The 17,443-nt window shown below is 37.9% G+C and overlaps 1 long non-coding RNA gene across 1 annotated transcript; it reads right to left on the bottom strand.

The window, feature by feature from the left end:
• Window positions 1-16,179: 16,179 nt before the first annotated feature.
• LOC117279881 (uncharacterized) lies at window positions 16,180-17,164 on the bottom strand. The gene is made up of 2 exons (XR_011411277.1): window positions 16,988-17,164; window positions 16,180-16,575 (listed from the first exon to the last, which is right to left on the bottom strand). It is a non-coding gene; the product is annotated as an uncharacterized lncRNA (long non-coding RNA).
• Window positions 17,165-17,443: the final 279 nt, after the last annotated feature.

Raw genomic sequence — 17,443 nt, 5'->3', positions numbered from 1 at the left:
CTTGGGTCGACCTTTTCGGTCAAATTTTCGATTCTTTTCTAAAGCCGTAGATTTATTATTGAAATTAGTTTCTCGTTGTTTTTATATTCATGATATGTGATTGTTGTTGCCTAGATTTGGGCTATTCGAAGTTGGAAAGTCGAGGGAAAGGCATTCTTATCGATTGATTGAGCGATATTTGAGGTAAGTGTCTTGTCTAACTTTGTATAGGGAAAATCCCCTTAGGATTTGGTATTGTTGTAACAATATATGATACGTGAGCACCGTGTACGCGAGGTGATGAGTGCGTACACGGGTTAATTGTGTAAATTTTGGTTCTTGCTGAGTTGTTTTCTTTTAAACTCATTAACTGGTACCGTTGTGGTGTACGCATACTACACTTCTACACATCATTTTGTGCAGATCCAGATTCTTCCTACCAGATTAGAACCAGTGATTTGGACTGCACTTGGAGACTTCTAGGTATATCTGCCAGCGTTCGCAAACCTCGGAGTCCCCCTCTACCCTTACTATGTTGTTTTTCCTTATTTTCTTTAGTTTCTGATGTATAGAGATACTTAGTATTGGCTCTTAGAAGCTTGTGACTTGTTTCCACCAGGTTTTGGATGCTATAAATTATAGATTTGCAGCTTTATATTTATATATCATGTGTTGAGATAGAAGTTCAATTTATTATTCATTTATTCCGCATATTGTTAGGCTTACCTAGTCTTAGAGATTAGGTGCCATCACGACATCCTACGGAGGGAAATTGGGGTAATGACAGTTTATTTGCTAGAAGATAGTTTCACGTTGTGTCGCATCAGTAGAGTTGACGAGGTGTGGACTATGCTTCCGTTTGAGAATGATGGATATGTAATTTTTGAATGATAATCGTGTATGCGATGCAAGAATGATGTGATTTTTGAATGAAATAGGGTCCCACCTTGGAACTCTAATTCGAAAGGGATCTGGGATAGATACCGGTACGAAGTGATTAGAGCACTTTGATTTTTGTAGGAAATATGGACTGTGTACCGGTATGAAGTGATCGAAGCACTTTGATTTTAGAAGAAAATTCGGACTTTGTACCGATACGAAGTAATCGGAGCATTTGAATTATTGAAAAAGGAAATCCAATATGTGTACCGGTCCAAAGTGAATGGCGCACTTGAATAAAAAAAAGGAAATCTAGGCTAAGCACCGATCCAAAGTGATTGTAGCACTTGATATCAGAGCATTTAAATCTAAGATGCCAGTATTAAAAGGTGGGCGCTTATAAAGTTGAACATGAAATAAAATGCCTATTGTTCAGGAGGGTTCCTAGAAAATATGGCTTTGAAATAAAATGCCCATTGTTGAGGAGGGCGCACGGAAAAGCAAGAAGTTATGTATTTATTTTTATTTTTTTATGTTAGAAATTTTATATAAGGAGTTACGTTATTAATGACTAAAGCAGGCAATAGATGCAAAAAGATAAAATTTGAAGTGATATGGCCTGGTCTGGCTACGACTGCCTACGTATCCAATAGGAATTAGGCCAAAACGTAGTTCGATTACAAAAGATGACGGAATCCAATGTTAGGCTTGACACTTACTCGGTACCGTTGTGGTGTACTAATACTACACTTCATTTTGTGCAGATACAGGTTCTTCCCACCAGACCAGATACCAGTGAGTTGGACCGCACATGGAGACATCAAGGTATATCTGCCAGCGTCCGCAGACCTCGGAGTCCCCCTCTATCCTTACTATGTTGTTTTTCCTTATTTTCTTTAGACTATGATGTATAGAAACACTTAGTATTTGCTCTTAGAATCTTGTGACTTGTTTCCACCATGTTTTTGGGAGTTGTAAATAATCGATTTTTAGCTTTATATTTATATATCATGTGTTGAGATTGGAGTTTAATTTATTATTCATTTATTTCGCAAATTATTAGGCTTACCTAGTCTTAGAGACTAGGTGCTATCACGACATCTTACAGAGGAAAATTGGGGTCTTGATAAGTTGGTATCAGAGCTCTAGTTTCATAGGTGTTATGAGTCACAAGCAGGTTTAGTAGAGTATCATGGATCGGTACGGAGATGTCTGTACTTATCTTCGGGAGGCTATGGAACTTTTAGGAAAAGCTTCACTTCTTTGATTCTTTATCGTACAAGATTTTGACCTCGGATTCTAAAATTTATGACTTTCTATTATCTCACAGATGGTGAGGACACGTACAGCTGGATCAGAAGACCATACACCCGCGCCCCTTGCAAGAGCCGTGAGAGGCCGGGGTAGATCTCGAGGACGTTCGTGTGGTGCAGCCAGAGCACCTGCACGAGCTGCTATAGAGGAGACACCAGTAGCTCTAGTTGGAGTGAAGGAACTTGAGACGCATGTTACTGCACCATCCATCTAGGAGACTCTAGCCCAGTTTCTGAGCATGTTCAGCACCTTAGCTCAGGCAAGATTGATACCGCTTGCTCCTACCACATCTCAAGCCGTGGAGGAGCACAGACTCTCATCACTGGTACCCCAGAGCAGCGCGTTCATGTTGACCAGGTTCTAGAGATCATACCGATGCAGCCGGTAGCTCCAGTTCAGCCCGAGGTTAGGGCAACAACTTCTGAGGCGGAGCAGCTCGGGCTCGAGAGGTACAAGAAGTACCACCCTCCTACTTTCAGTGTCTTGGCATTAGAGGATGCCTAGGATTTTCTTGAGGAGTACCACTGTATCTCCGTACTATGGGTATTGCGGAGACTAGTGGGGTTTCTTTCACTACGTTCCATCTTAGGGGAGCGACCTATCAGTGGTGGCACGCATACGTGTTGGATAGTCCGGCAGAGGCAATTTCCCTCACTTGGACTCAGTTCTCAGATATGTTCTTGAGGCTTTTTGTTCCCTAGAGTCTTAGAGATGCTTGGCACACAAAGTTTGAGCATTTGCGCCTAGGTGTTATGACTGTGTCATAGTATGCGGTCCGATTCAGTGATTTGGCAAGGCAGGCACCAGTCTTAGTTGCTATTGTACGAGAGCGGGTTCGTTGGTTTATTGAGGGGCTCAACCCCAGTATCATATTGAGCATGGCCCGAGAGTTGGAGATAGATATTGTGTACCAGGAGGTAGTAGGGATTGCTAGGAGATTGGAGGGTATGCTGACTAGGGATAGAGAGGAGAGAGACGCCAAGAGGTCTCAAGAGTATAGCACTTACAATGGTACTCGTGCCCCAGCGGCAGTTTGTCATGGCAAGGGTTATATGGGACGCATTGTTCATTCAGCACTTCCCGCTGCCAGTGGTGCTACGGCCACTACTAGGCCCCATGATCCTTATTATGCATTGCCAGTGTCTAGTGTGCCTCCTGTGCGGGGTGCTTCTAGTGGTCAGTCTAGCCGATAAGGCCCGAGCCAGTCGCAACAACTACATCCTCCGAGAGCTTGTTTTGGGTGTGGCGAGACCCATCATTTGGTGAGGGATTACCCAGATTAAGGAGGGGTGCACCTCCACAGATATTTTAGGCACCGCGTGATCCACCGGGTCCTTAAGCTATGGTTATAGCACCAGCTACCACCGCACCTGCACAGCCAGCTAGAGGTGGATGACGGACAGGTAGAGGTCTCCCTATAGAGGAAGGCCAAGCTAGATATTATTCCCTTCCTGTTAGGACAAAGGCAGTCGCATCAGATTCTATTATCACATGTATCGTTCCGGTATGTCATAGATATGCATCAGTCTTATTTGATCCAGGCTCCACTTATTCTTTGAGTTCACCTGTTTATGTATCTACACCCGAGGGTGGTTCAATTATTATAGATCGTGTGTATCGGTCGTGTTTGATTATTCTTAGTGGTTTTATGACCATAGACGATTTATTATGGCTCAGTATGGTGGATTTTGATGTTATATTGGGCGTGGACTGGTTGTCTCCCTATCACACTATCCTTGATTGTCATTCCAATACAGTGACATTGGCTATGCCAGGTCTACCGCGACTTGAGTGGAGAGGTACGTTGGATCATGTTCCTAGCAGGGTTGTTTCATTTCTTAGAGCTGAGTAAATGGTTGAGAAGGTTTGTGATGCGTATCCGGCCTATGTGAGAGATGTTAGTGTTGTTAATCCTACCCTCAAGTTAGTTCCAATAGTGAGGGATTTTTCAGACGTGTTTCTGGCAGATCTTCCGGGCATACCGCCCGACAAAGATATTGCCTTGACATTGATTTGTTACAGGGCACTCATTCGGTTGAAAGAATTAAAGGAGAAGTTGCAAGAATTGCTCGATAAGGGCTTCATTCGAGCTAGTGTGTCGCCTTGGGGATGCTCCTGTTTTGTTTGTGAAGAAGAGTGATGGTTTTATGCAAATGTGTATTGATTATTTCCAGTTGAACAAGTTTACAGTGAAGAATAGGTATCCATTGCTACGTATTGATGACATATTTGATCAGCTTCAGGGCGCCAGAGTGTTCTCTAAAATCAACTTGCGTTCAAGCTATCATCAGTAGAAGATTCTGGAGCAGGATATCCCAAAGAATGCTTTCAGGACTCGGTATGGTCATTACGAGTTCCTTGTGATGTCTTTTATGCTGACCAATGCCCCAGCAGGCTTCATGCACTTAATGAACATTGTATTTCAGCCTATCTTGACTATTTCGTTATTGTGTTTATTGACGACATTTTGGTGTACTCTCAGAGTTGGGAGGATAATGAGCGGCACCTAAGGACTGTATTTTAGACCTTGAGAGAGAAGAAGTTATATGCAAAATTTTTGAAGTGTGAGTTCTGGCTAGACTCAGTGGCATTTTTATGTCATGTAGTATCGAGTGAGGAGATCAAGGTAGACTCGAAGAAGATTGAAGCAGTGCAGAGTTGGCCCAGACCATCCTCGGTTACGGAGATTCGGAGTTTTCTTGTCTTTGCGGGGTATTACCGTTGAATTGTAGAGGGTTTCTCATCTATTGCATCACCTATGACCAAACTGACCCAACATGGTGCATTGTTCAGGTAGACAGAGGATTGTGAAGAGAGCTTTCAAGAGCTCAAGACTGCTTTGACTACAACCCTAGTTTAGTGTTGCCTACTAGATCGGGGTCCTATACGGTGTATTGTGATACGTCACGCATTGGTCTCGGCGCGGTCTTATGGAGGATGGTAGGGTTATTTTCTACGTGTCTAGACAACTGAAGGTACATGAAAAGAACTATTATGTCCACGACCTCGAGTTAGCAGCTATTGTTCATGCCTTGAATATCTAGCGGCACTATTTGTGTGTTGTCCCTTGTGAAGTTTTCACCGATCACCGAAATCTACAGCATCTGTTTAAACAGAAGGATTTTAACTTGCGGTAGCATAGATGGTTGAAGTTGCTTAAGGATTATGACATTACCATTCTCTATCATCCCGGGAAGGCTAATGTGGTGGCCGATGCCTTGAGTCGCAAGGCGGCAAGTTTGTGCAACTTAGCATATCTACCATTAGAAGAGAGGCCTTTCGCCTTGGATGTTCAGGCCTTGGCCAACCAGGTTTTCAGATTGGATATTTCAGCGGAGTATAGTTTTGGCTTGTGTGATTTCTCAGTCTTCTCTTTATGATCGTATCAGAGAGCGTAAGTATGATGACCCCCATCTGCTTGTGCTCAAGGACACGGTTCAGCACAGTGATGCCAAAGAAGTCACTATTGGAGATGATAGTATATTATGGATGTAGGGCAGGCTATGTGTTCCTAATGTAGATGGTTTTGCATGAGTTGATTCTCCAAGAGGCTCATTGTTTGTTGTATTCTATCCATCTAGGTGTCGCGAAGATGTATCATGATTTGAGGCAGCATTATTGGTGGAGGCGGATGAAGAAAGACATAGTGGAGTATGTCGCTCAGTGCCTAAATTATTAGCAGGTGAAGTATGAGCATCAGTGATCGGGTGGATTTCTTCAGAAGATATAGATTCCAGAGTAGAAATGGGAGCGGATCACTATGGATTTTGTTGTTAGGCTCGCACGGACTCAGAGGAAGTTCGATGTAGTTTGGGTGATTGTGGATAGATTGACCAAGTCAGCTCATTGCATGTGGTTACTACTTACTCTTCGGAGCATCTGGCTCAAGTTTACATCCGCGAGATTGTGAGGCTTCATGGCGTACCAGTATCTATCATCACTGATCGAAGTACGAAATTTACATCACGTTTCTGGAGAGCCGTACAACGTGAGTTGTGTACTCATGTGGAGTTGAGTACAATATTTCACCTTCATATGGATGGACAGTCTGAGAGCACTATTAAGATATTGAAGAATATGCTTCGTGCGTATGTGATTGATTTTGGGGGGTTCTTGGGATCAGTTCTTTCCACTTTTAGAGTTTGCCTACAACAACAGTTATTAGGCAAGCATTCAAATGGCACCGTATGAGGCTTTGTATGATAGACGGTGCCAGTCTCCAGTGGGTTGGTTTGAGCCGGGCGAGACTAGGCTATTGGGTACATACATAGTTCAGGATGCCTTGGAAAAGGTTAAATTGATTCACGATTGACTTCGTACAGCCTAGTCCAGGCAGAAAATTTATGCTGATCTGAAGGTTCACGACGTCACATTCATGATTGGGGAGCGGGTCTTGCTCCGTGTTTCACCCATGAAGGGTGTTATGAGGTTAGTGAAGAAGGGCAAGTTGAGCCCTAGCTATATTTGGCCTTTTGAGATCCTTGAGAGGGTTGGAGAGATGGTTGACAGACTTGCACTACCACCTAGTCTCTCTGCAGTTCATCCAGTATTCCATGTTTCCATGCTCCGGAAGTATCACGACAATCCATCTTATGTGTAAGACTTCAGCTTAGTCCAGTAGGATAAGGACCTTTCTTACGTTGAGAAGCCAGTGACCATTTTGGACAGGCAGGTTTGAAAGTTGAGGTCGAAGAACATTGCTTTAGTGAACGTTCTATTCTCGCACCTCAGGTATGCGCAGCAGTTACCCTCATCTTTTCAGCACCTCAGGTATGTCTCTATTCTCATTCGAGGACGAACATTTGTTGTAATAGGGGGGTGATGTAACGACCCGGACGGTCGTTTTGAGAGAATTAGCCCTGAACCCCTATTTATTGATTCCTCTACTTCTTTTTGTGGTTATATAACTTGCTAGGAGGATTTGTTTTTGGTTTCGTAGTGAAATGAGATACATAGTCCCTGAAATGGAAGTTTAAGGTAGTAGGAATTGATCGTAGTTCGAACTATGTGAAGACTACTCCAGAATGGAGTTTTGACAGTTCCAATAGCTTTGTAGGGTGATTTTGGTTTTAGGAGCGTGTTAAGATGTAGAATTGGAGGTCCGTATGTCATTTTAGCGTTAATTGGCAAAAGTTAGAAAATGTGATTATTTTTGAAAAGATTCACGGGGAGTGGACTTTTTGATATCGGGGTCGGATTCCAATTCCGGAAGTTGAAATAAGTCCATAATGTCAATTATGACTTGTGTGCAAAATTTGAGGTCAATCGGTATTGATTTGATAGGTTTCAGCGTCAGATGTAGAAGTTTGAAAATTTAAAATTCATTAGGCTTGAATCGATATGCAATTCGTATTTTTAGCATTGTTTGATATGATTTAGAGGCTCGACTAAGTCTGTATGATGTTTTAGGACTTGTTAGAAAGTTTGGTTGAGGTCCTGGAGGCCTCGTGTGGATTATGTATGGTTAACTGATCAAATTTGGACTTGTGAGAATGGTTGAAGGCACCAGTTTTGGTGTAATCGCACCTACGCAAGAGTGACCGCAGGTGCGAGCCCGCAGAACCGAGAAATTGGGAGCAGATGCGGGGCAGGGGTACTTGGCCAGTAGTTGTAGATGCGATGTGAAGACCGCAAGAGCGGAGTCTCTTCTTAGTCGCAAAAGCGGACTTGGTCCGCAGGAGTGGGTGCCCAACACCGCTCCTTGGCCAGAGAAGTGGAAGTGCAGATGCGCGTTTGGGACAATAGAAACAGACATTCCTGGACTAAGTTAGAACCGCACCCACAATATAAATTCCGCAAGTGCGGAGCTGCAAATGCGGTTGTGCACTCGCAAAAGCGATTTTGCTAGGCAGAAAAGGGGCAATTCCGAGGGTTTTTTTCATTCCTCATTTTGGACATTTTGAACTCGGTCTTGGGCGATTAAGATAAGCCACTTGTGAACATTTTTATTCAATAATCTTTTTTCCTCATTGATTTTTCCACTTAGTTAGTATGCATTTAAGGTGGAAATTAGGAGTTTGAGGGTAGGGATTTGGAGAGTTTGATTTGAGGAATTGAGTGGCGATTTAGTGTCGGAGTTTGGTAATTTCGGTATGGGTGAACTCGGTCGAGTGGGCGTTCGTATTTTTTAACTTTTACCCGATTCCTAGATGTGGGCCCGGTTTGACTTTTTGGGCTGAATTTTTGATTCTTTGCTAAAGTTATAGATTTATTTTTTAAATTAGTTTCTCGTAGTTATATTCATGATATGTGATTGCTTTTGGCTAGATTTGGGCCATTCGGAGTTGGAAAGTGAAGGGAAAGGCATTCTTACCAATTGATTGATCGAGATATGAGGTAAGTGACTTGTCTAACTTTGTGTGGGGGAAATCCCCTTAGGATTTGGTACTGTTATAACAATATATGATACGTGAGCGCCGTGTACACGATGTGACGAATGTGTACACATGCTAATTACGGAAATTTCCATTTTTGCTGAGTTGTCTTCTTTTAAATTCATTAACTGAGTTGCCTTAGCATATGTAGTGATCATGTTTAGCCTAATATCGCATGTCCACATGACTTTACTCATACTTGAAATTTGTGCAACGTGCTTTGTTGAATTACCTCCTTTCCTTTATTTGGATTAAATCTTTAACTGTGAGATTTCTTGCTATAAATTCGTATTTTCTTCGATTATCTGTTGCATATTTACTTTGGGACTACGAGGCGGTTCCTCGGGAGATTCACCTGTACTGCATATTTACCTTGGGACTACGAGGCGGTTCCTCGGGAGATCCTCATGTACTGCATATTTACTTTGGGACTACTAGGTGGTTCCTCGATAGATCCCCGTGTACTTCATATTTACATTGGGACTACGCGGCGTTTACTCGGGAGATCCCTCTGTACTACATATTTATTAGGTCTACGAGGCGGTTACTCGAGAGATTCCTCCCCCCCCCCCCCCCCGGTCATGCATATTTATATTTGGGACTACAAGACGGTACCTCGGGAGTGCCCCTGTTGTTTACTTCTATTTACTGTGCTGATATTTTCTGAAACTTCTTATTGTTTAAATTCTCAGTCATTTCAAAATATTATTATATCTTCTAACCTAGTTTTCTTTTAAACCAGTAGGGCCCTGACCTGACCTCATCACTACTCTATCGGGATTAGGCTTGGCACTTACTAGGTACAGTTGTGGCGTACTCATACTAAACTTTTGCACATTTTTTTGTACAGATCCAGGTTCTTCCTACCAGACCAGATACCAGTGAGTTGGACCGCACGTGGAGACTTCAAGGTATATCTGCCCGCGTCTGCAGACCTCGAAGTCCCCCTCTATCCTTACTATGTTTTTATTCCTTATTTTGGGAGTTGTAAATTATGGATTTGCAGCTTTATATTTATATATCATGTGTTGAGATTAGAGTTCAATTTATTATTCATTTATTCCGCAAATTGTTAGGCTTAGCTAGTCTTAGAGATTAGGTGCCATCAAGACATCCTACAGAGGAAAATTGGTGTCGTGACGGTTTATTTGCTAGAAGATAGTTTCACATTTTGTCGCATCAGTAGAGTTGACGAGGCATGGACTATGCTTCCGTTTGACAAGGATGGATATGTAATTTTTAAATGATGATCGTGTATGCGATGCGAGAATGATGTGATTTTTGAATGAAATAGGGTCCCGACTTGGAACTCTAATTTGAAAGGGATCTAGGATAGATACCGGTACGAGTGATCAGAGCACTTTGAATTTTGAAGGAAATCTGGACTGTGCATCAGTCCGAAGTGCTCGGAGAACTTTGATTTTAGAAGAAAATTCGGGTTGTGTACCAGTCCGAAGTGATCGGAGCATTTGAATTATTATAAAAAGGAAATCCAAAATGTGTACCGGACTGAAGTGAATGGAGTACTTGAATAAAAAAAAGGAAATCTGGACTGAGTACCGATCCAAAGTAATCAGCGCACTTGAATGTTTGAAGAAAATCTGGGCTGAGTACCGGTCCGAAGTGATATCAGAGCATTTAAATCTAAGATGCCCATATTAGAAGGTATGAGCAAGTAAAATTGAACTTGAAATAAAATGCCCATTGTTCAGGAGTGTGCCTAGAAAATATGGCTTTGAAATTAAATGACCATTTCTAAGGAGGGCGCGTGGAAAAGCAAGAAGCTATGTATTTATTTTTATTTTTTTATGTTAGAAAATTGATGAAAGGAGTTCCGTTATTAATGACTCAGGCAGGCAATAGATGCAAAAAGATAAAATTTGAAATGATATGACCGAGTCTGACTAAGACTGCCTACGTATCCCAATGGAATCAGGCCAAAACATAGTTCGATTACGATTACAAAAGATGACTAAATCCGATGTGGATTGCCTGCGTATTCCTACCAAAGGAAATCAAGTCGCGGTGTAGTTTCGAATGTATAGAAATATTTTTTTGATGATTTTTATTACAAGAGTGAGACCGAACCCTACGTGGGTTGCCTACGCATCCTCCCATGGGAAGTCAAGTCGTAGTTCTGTTACAACAAAATCTAACTACACTGTCAACAAAACTTGACTCTTTTTGATTGTTTTATGTATTTTTGTTGTTTGTAGCTTTTTGTAGAGAATGTTTGAAAATTTGTGAAGTAAAGAAAGACTGCAATTTATTGATCGATCATCTTTTTTACTTGACTTTGGTAGGTACCGGCAATTAATTTTGTGCGTAAGAATTTCCACTATATACTTTCCAACAAACCTAGAGCAGCTTATGAGTAACTCCTATAGCTACGAGTGGTACCTCGTGTTTACATATGTATCGACAAGATTTGTTCATCTTGCTTCAATCAAAGGTTTTGAATTCTACCTATCCTTATATTTCAAGTGACTCACTACAAACAAAGTCCTAGTATGCACACATATTTGAAGTATCTTTTTGTATTTTGACTTTTAGGACATTTTGAGAAGTACACTCATACTCAAAAAGATGTTCAATGCATGCAATTGAGATACCATATGGTTGACCTTTATGTGAGTATCCACTAATATGAGAACACTTGGAATAGGATCATGTAGGGCTTTGTTATTGGATTGTAATGTCGGCTTGGGGACCAGTAGGATATTCATTTGGGATAAAAGTGGTTAATCCTCTTTGAGCACTGCACTATATTAATGTCTTCGGCGTTCAAACTATACTTCGACGTTTGATCTTGTTCGGCTCTATGTCCATTTATTTGTTTTGACTTCTTTTGAGCTTGTAGGAGATTCTTTTTCCTTTTCTAGAGTTTTTCTATTTTTTTTTCTTTTGAGGTTTCTCCTGCTTTGCAGGATTGTTTTTCTTTTTTTGTTGGAGTTCCTCCTCTTTAAGTTTGTGGAGTTTTCCCCTCTCTTTGTTTTTTTATTTTTTCTAGAATTTGTGAAAGTTTTCTCCTTCTTATTAGATCCTCCTTTTGAATTTAAGGAATTTCTTTTTTCTTTTCTTGAAGTCATGTCTCCGATTGCCTTAGACTTTGCATCTTTAGCCTTTTCATGATTGTCGCCTTCACTTTGGTCTTCGTTCGAAGTTAGACATATTCAGTGTGCGCAAGAGGTTAGGCCAAGGGAGGGGTAGTGCATCTAGCACAAGAAAGGGTATGGGCTAAGATGTGATTGTCCAAGAAAAGGTTTAAGGCTCAAAGGGGGTTATGCTAGAGATTAATATCATTTGGTACGCTAGAAAGGCTCAATAGGGTCAAAGATGACATACGATCCTTTCCCAAACCAAGCGTTACTCAGAGTTTCGCCTAAATATACATTTGGGCCAAGTTCTAGATCTATAATGGAATGCAAAGAATTTTAATCTAGACTCACCACACAATGCACATGAAACGATGAGGTCGGCTTTGTTCTTACCCTAACTGTAAGCATGAGATTTTTCAAGTGTCACTAAGGTATAATTGAGAGGTACCACAAAAGTCTATGGTTTACCCGAAGTTGATCCTTTCCATACCAATTAACATGTTCTTTTCCATGCACACTCCTAATTATGCTAGTACCAACTAAGTCAATATTTGGTGAGTTTTCCTTTTTTTATTTTTTTTGATAAATGGGACTAGAGTCAAAGAAAAAAAGTTTCCCCTCTTCTTTTTTATTTTTTTGATTTTTGACTTAACAATAATTTTTTGTTTTTCTGTTTCTTTTTTAAAAAATTAATCAATTTTGTTTTTTTGTGATTTTTTAAAAATTGAGACCGGTCTCGAAGGTTGCCTACGTATCTCGTTAAAATGAGAATCTGGTCAAGCGTAGTTAAGGATGGGAAGAAAGAAAATATTTTAAAATTTTTCATTTCATTTTAATTTTTTGAACTTTTGAAATAAATAATTTTTTTTATTTTTGATAGAGATGACTGAATGTAAAACGAACTTTGTAGTTACCGCTCCGATGCGATATCGGAGCATTAAAATTAGACGGGCTTTGTAGTGTAACAACCCGACCGGTCGTTTTGAGCTTTGGCATTCCATTCGGTGGTTTGAGACTTTGAGTAGCTTCATATTATGTATTATGACTTGCGTGTATGGTTTGTTTCAGTTTTCGAGCGGTTCAAAATTGATTTGGAAGAATGATTCTAGTTTTAGAAGGTTTAAGTTGGAAAAGTTGACCAATGTTTGATTTTTGGGTAAACGGACTCGAAATCAGATTTTAATTATTCCAAGAAGTTTGTATGATAATTTTGGACATTTCCACAAAGTTTAGATAAATTCCAATGAGTTTTGGATAAGTTTGGTTTATATGGTGATTATTTTCGGTTTCGACGTTGATTTGAGCATAAATATTACCATATTGAGCAAACGACTTTTGATTCGTGTTTCAATTAAACCATTATATGTGTCGTAATTTTGAAACTATAGCAACTGAAATCATCAAGTTTTGACATCTTATGAGGAATGTATGGTCATTTTACTAAGAATTGAGTTGCTAGATTTTTCAGATTAATTACGCAATTGCCACTGAATTCTTATTTAAAAATCTGCACTATTTGCAAATATTGAAACCAACATATCTCCTTCATTATAAGGTCAAATTGAGTAATTCAAAAGCCTAACGTGACTGGCATTCTACGAGGAATTCATTGGAGGCATCAAAAGTAAGTTTCAGGATCGTTTGGAACAAGAAACGAGGCAGAACAACTGTGCATTTTTTGTTATTAATGTTGTTGGAGTTTTCTCATCTTGAAAGTTTGGGATTGGGAGAATTCAAGGATGTTATTCAAGTTTCTTCAATGCGGTAAGGTCTAAATCATAACCTATGTATTTTCTTTTGATTCATTCCGTTGGTTTAAGCTTTAATCCATGATTTTAATTGTAAACTCATTTACTTCTTTAAATCAAGACTTAGGGTTATATTCTAAATTTTAAAAATTGAGAATGCGTTAGAGGCATTTATTTCCTGATACCTTTTGGAAATTTGTTTTCCTATATCAGGAGAACAACTTACTCGAATTTGGCGAGTTTTGGAGGAGTATTACGAGAGATATGGGACCCAACTAGTGGGGTTGGATTCTTGGGTTATGAACACCCAAGAGCGATATTTTGGAGAATTGTTTGAGCTATTGGACTCCGATTGAGTTGGTTTTAGTTCGTGTGAGCTTGTATTGGTTTGGGCTTTGCTCGGGTAAGCTTGGATTCAAAATTCAAGGCGATCAATGATGTTGATTTTTATTGACTTTTTATGAAAAATGTAAAGATCATAGCTTTATTTATTGTAATTGGTTTCTCTTACATTATTTGATGTTATTAAGTCGATTTTGGTTAGATTTGAACCGAGTGGAGGCGCATTTTAAGGGAAAATCTATTTCTGAGTGTTGAATTGGCCTAGTTGAGGTAAGTATCTTGCCTAACTTTGTGTGGGAGAAACTATCCCTTAGGAATTGGTATTGATTTATTCATTTGTGCTATGTGAAAGCCGTGTACGCAAGGTGACGAGTGGGTACACCGGTGGTATTTGACCGATTTAGGCTACTTAGACTATTCACATGCTTAAATTGAAATATCATATCATGTTCTAAATTCTCATAGTCAATCTATTCTTACTTATGTTAGTCTATCCTTATATAAATTAAATGATTTCGTTAACACTTGTTATACATCCTAATTGATAAATTACTGTCATGCCTTAGTTGAACTTGTTACATATTATCTCTCTCATTGTTGATTATCATTATTTGAAGTCATTTTTCATGTTATCTCTCTCATTGTTGGTTATCATTATTTAAAGTCATTTTTCATATTATCACTCTCATTAATTATTATATTTTGGAGTTATTGTTCATGTTATCCCTTCCCTTGTTGATTTCCATTATTTGAAGTCATTGCTACACGTTTTCTTTTTCATTGTGAGTTATTCTTATTTAACACTAGTAAATATGTCCGCTCTTCGCGTGGTTAAACTAACGACATGATATTTTTTATGATATCGAAATATTAAAAGGGTTGCCGATAGTAGACACCTAATTTTGTACCTCCGTCTCAATTATTTTCTAAAAATTTCTATGATATGTTTAAGTAAAATACTTCTACTTTCACAATTTAAGAATTTAATAAGTCTATATTCAAGTAATATTTTACTTTTCTTTACCTTTTTAAAAAGAAAAAAATAGTTCTAATTCTCGAAATACACCCAAAAAAAGAAGCAAAAATAGTTTATCATTTACTACTTCCCATTACCTTGACATTTTGAATTTTGTTTTTGCCGATAGTAGACGCTTAATTTTGTACCTCCGTCTCAATTATTTTCTAAAACTTTCTATGATATGTTTAAGTAAAATACTTCTAATTTCACAATTTAAGAATTTAATAAGTCTATATTCAAGTAATATTTTACTTTTCTTTACCTTTTTAAAAAGAAAAAAATAGTTCTAATTCTCGAAATGCATAAAAAAAAAAAAAGAAGCAAAAATAGTTTATCATTTACTACTTCTCATTACCTGACATTTTGAATTTGTTTTTTTGCCGATAATAGACGCTTAATTTTGTACCTCCGTCTCAATTATTTTCTAAAAGATTCTAGTTGATATGTTTAAGTAAAATACTTCTACTTTCACAATTTAAGAATTTAATAAGTCTATATCCAAGTAATATTATACTTTTCTTTACCTTTTTAAAAAGAAAAAAAATAGTTCTAATTCTCGAAATACACCCAAAAAAAAAGCAAAAATAGTTTATCATTTACTACTTCCCATTACCTTGACATTTTAAATAGTTTTTTTCCTGATGACATTTTTGAATTCCCCGTCTCCCGTTGTGTCATTTTTCTTGTTGATAACCTATCCCTTTTTTTCCTATCATTTTTTGTTTTGATAATTTTCTCCATGTACTCCTACCTTATATTTATTTTAATTCATTCCAACATTATCTCCCTGTTCCCACCTTTCCTATGCTTCTTTTCATTTTTTTCACCTTGCTTTTCTTTTTTATTTTCTTCTTCCTTTCTTCTCATACTCATATCATTCAATTCCTCCAGTAAAATAAAAAATCGACATCCTTTCTTAAATAATCTAAGTCAATTCCCCTTTCTCCTACATTTTTCTCTCTTGATCAATTTTTTTGTATATTATATTTTGTGCTATATAAAAAAGTCCAAAATCACTTTTTAAATAATCTTAATTATACCTCCCCTCATCCTCTCTCTCACACATCTCTTTATAAAAGTAATCTGAAGTTTAAAATAAAGGTTAGACATTTAAATGTTTAACAAAATATAGTATAAGTTGTATCTAAAATACTTTTTTTTATTTTTTTTTCTTGTTTAATTTATTTTCTAATATTTCACACTCTTTAATTCTTCCGTAAACCCAGAAATCATTATCCTTCCTTAAATAACCAAATCAACAATTCCCTTCTTAACAATCTTATGAAAAATTCTAAAAGATTAGTACTCTTTTAACATATTCCTCCTATCATTCAGATACGCCTATTATCTCTCTCTCTCTCATATATATATATATATATATATATATATATAGAGAGAGAGAGAGAGAGAGAGAGTGAGAGAGAGAGTTCACTTAGTATAATCATTCCTAATATTCAAAAATAGAGTATTTTTACACCCAAAAAAAAAAAAAGCAAAACTATTACATATGAACTCACACTACAATTACAAGCCTGCAACAGATTAAGAGTAATAAAATATGTATTATTGCATATGTTACAACTTTAATGGCAGCCGTTTCACTTTTTCTCTTGGAAAGAAGAAAACATATATTTAGTCGAAAAATAAGATAAAACGCAAACATTTGAGGAAAAAAAAAAGTACTTTTCTCGGCGAAAGAGAGGTGCCAAGTCAACATTCTTTTTTTCTCATTTATTTATATACAAAAAAACGATACTCCCATCCTCCTAAAATAAGTTTATAAAGAAATTTTATTCTCAATGAAATCTCCAAACTGTGAAGACCTACAAAAATAAAGACAGAAAGATTATCAAATATTGATCAATTCCGCATCCACAGTCAAAGCTTATCACACATATAATAAGAAGGCAATCAATTCTTACCATACAAAAATTGAGAAGGCAATACAGAATTCATCTTCTAAAGAAAATCCAGTCACTATACTTATAGTACTCAACATTTCCTATATATGCGACATTATCAAGAATGAAAACTACATTGAGTAGAAAACAGTACTTTACTCAGAGAAGAGTCATCCTAACATCTCAGTCAGAATTCAAGAACTACTAAAATACAATTGGAATGTGCCGTCTACCTTCAAGAGAACCCATAACAATTCCAATATAAATATGCTTACAATAATCTATGAACATCTACTCGAAAAGAAAATAGACAGAATTTTAAGAAACGAACTACCTCTTTTAGAATTGGAATGTGTAGTCTTCATCGCTTTTTTGTTGTTTTCCCGGAGAGTGATTTTTACATAGAGAATTCTTTGCAATTTGAGAAAACTATTGTGTCGTTTGTGGGGATGTATAACATCTGGAAACGACATGGTAATTAATTTGGTCCGTTGCAATTCTAAGGAAGAGAGGAAGAGGTTAACGGAAAAAGAGGGAAGTGTAATTAAAACAATTTAATATAATGACGTTTCAGTGATTTTTTTATGTGGCAGATAAATGAAATAAATGAGTTAAAAAGCAAAATTTTAAGAAAAAAGATAAATAGTAATCCTAGTTCATAAGAGGTGCCACATCAGCTTCTTTTATCCCTCTTTTATATATATATATATATATATATATATATATATATATATATAGATTGTGGTTATACATTGTCTCTCATTTTTGAGTTATTGGTGTTGAAGTTATA

Source organism: Nicotiana tomentosiformis, chromosome 9 (assembly GCF_000390325.3).
Source record: "Nicotiana tomentosiformis chromosome 9, ASM39032v3, whole genome shotgun sequence".
Classification (NCBI taxonomy): domain Eukaryota; kingdom Viridiplantae; phylum Streptophyta; class Magnoliopsida; order Solanales; family Solanaceae; genus Nicotiana; species Nicotiana tomentosiformis.
The sequence above is the reverse complement of the archived record's forward strand: the minus strand, read 5'-3'. Positions and strand labels throughout refer to the sequence as shown.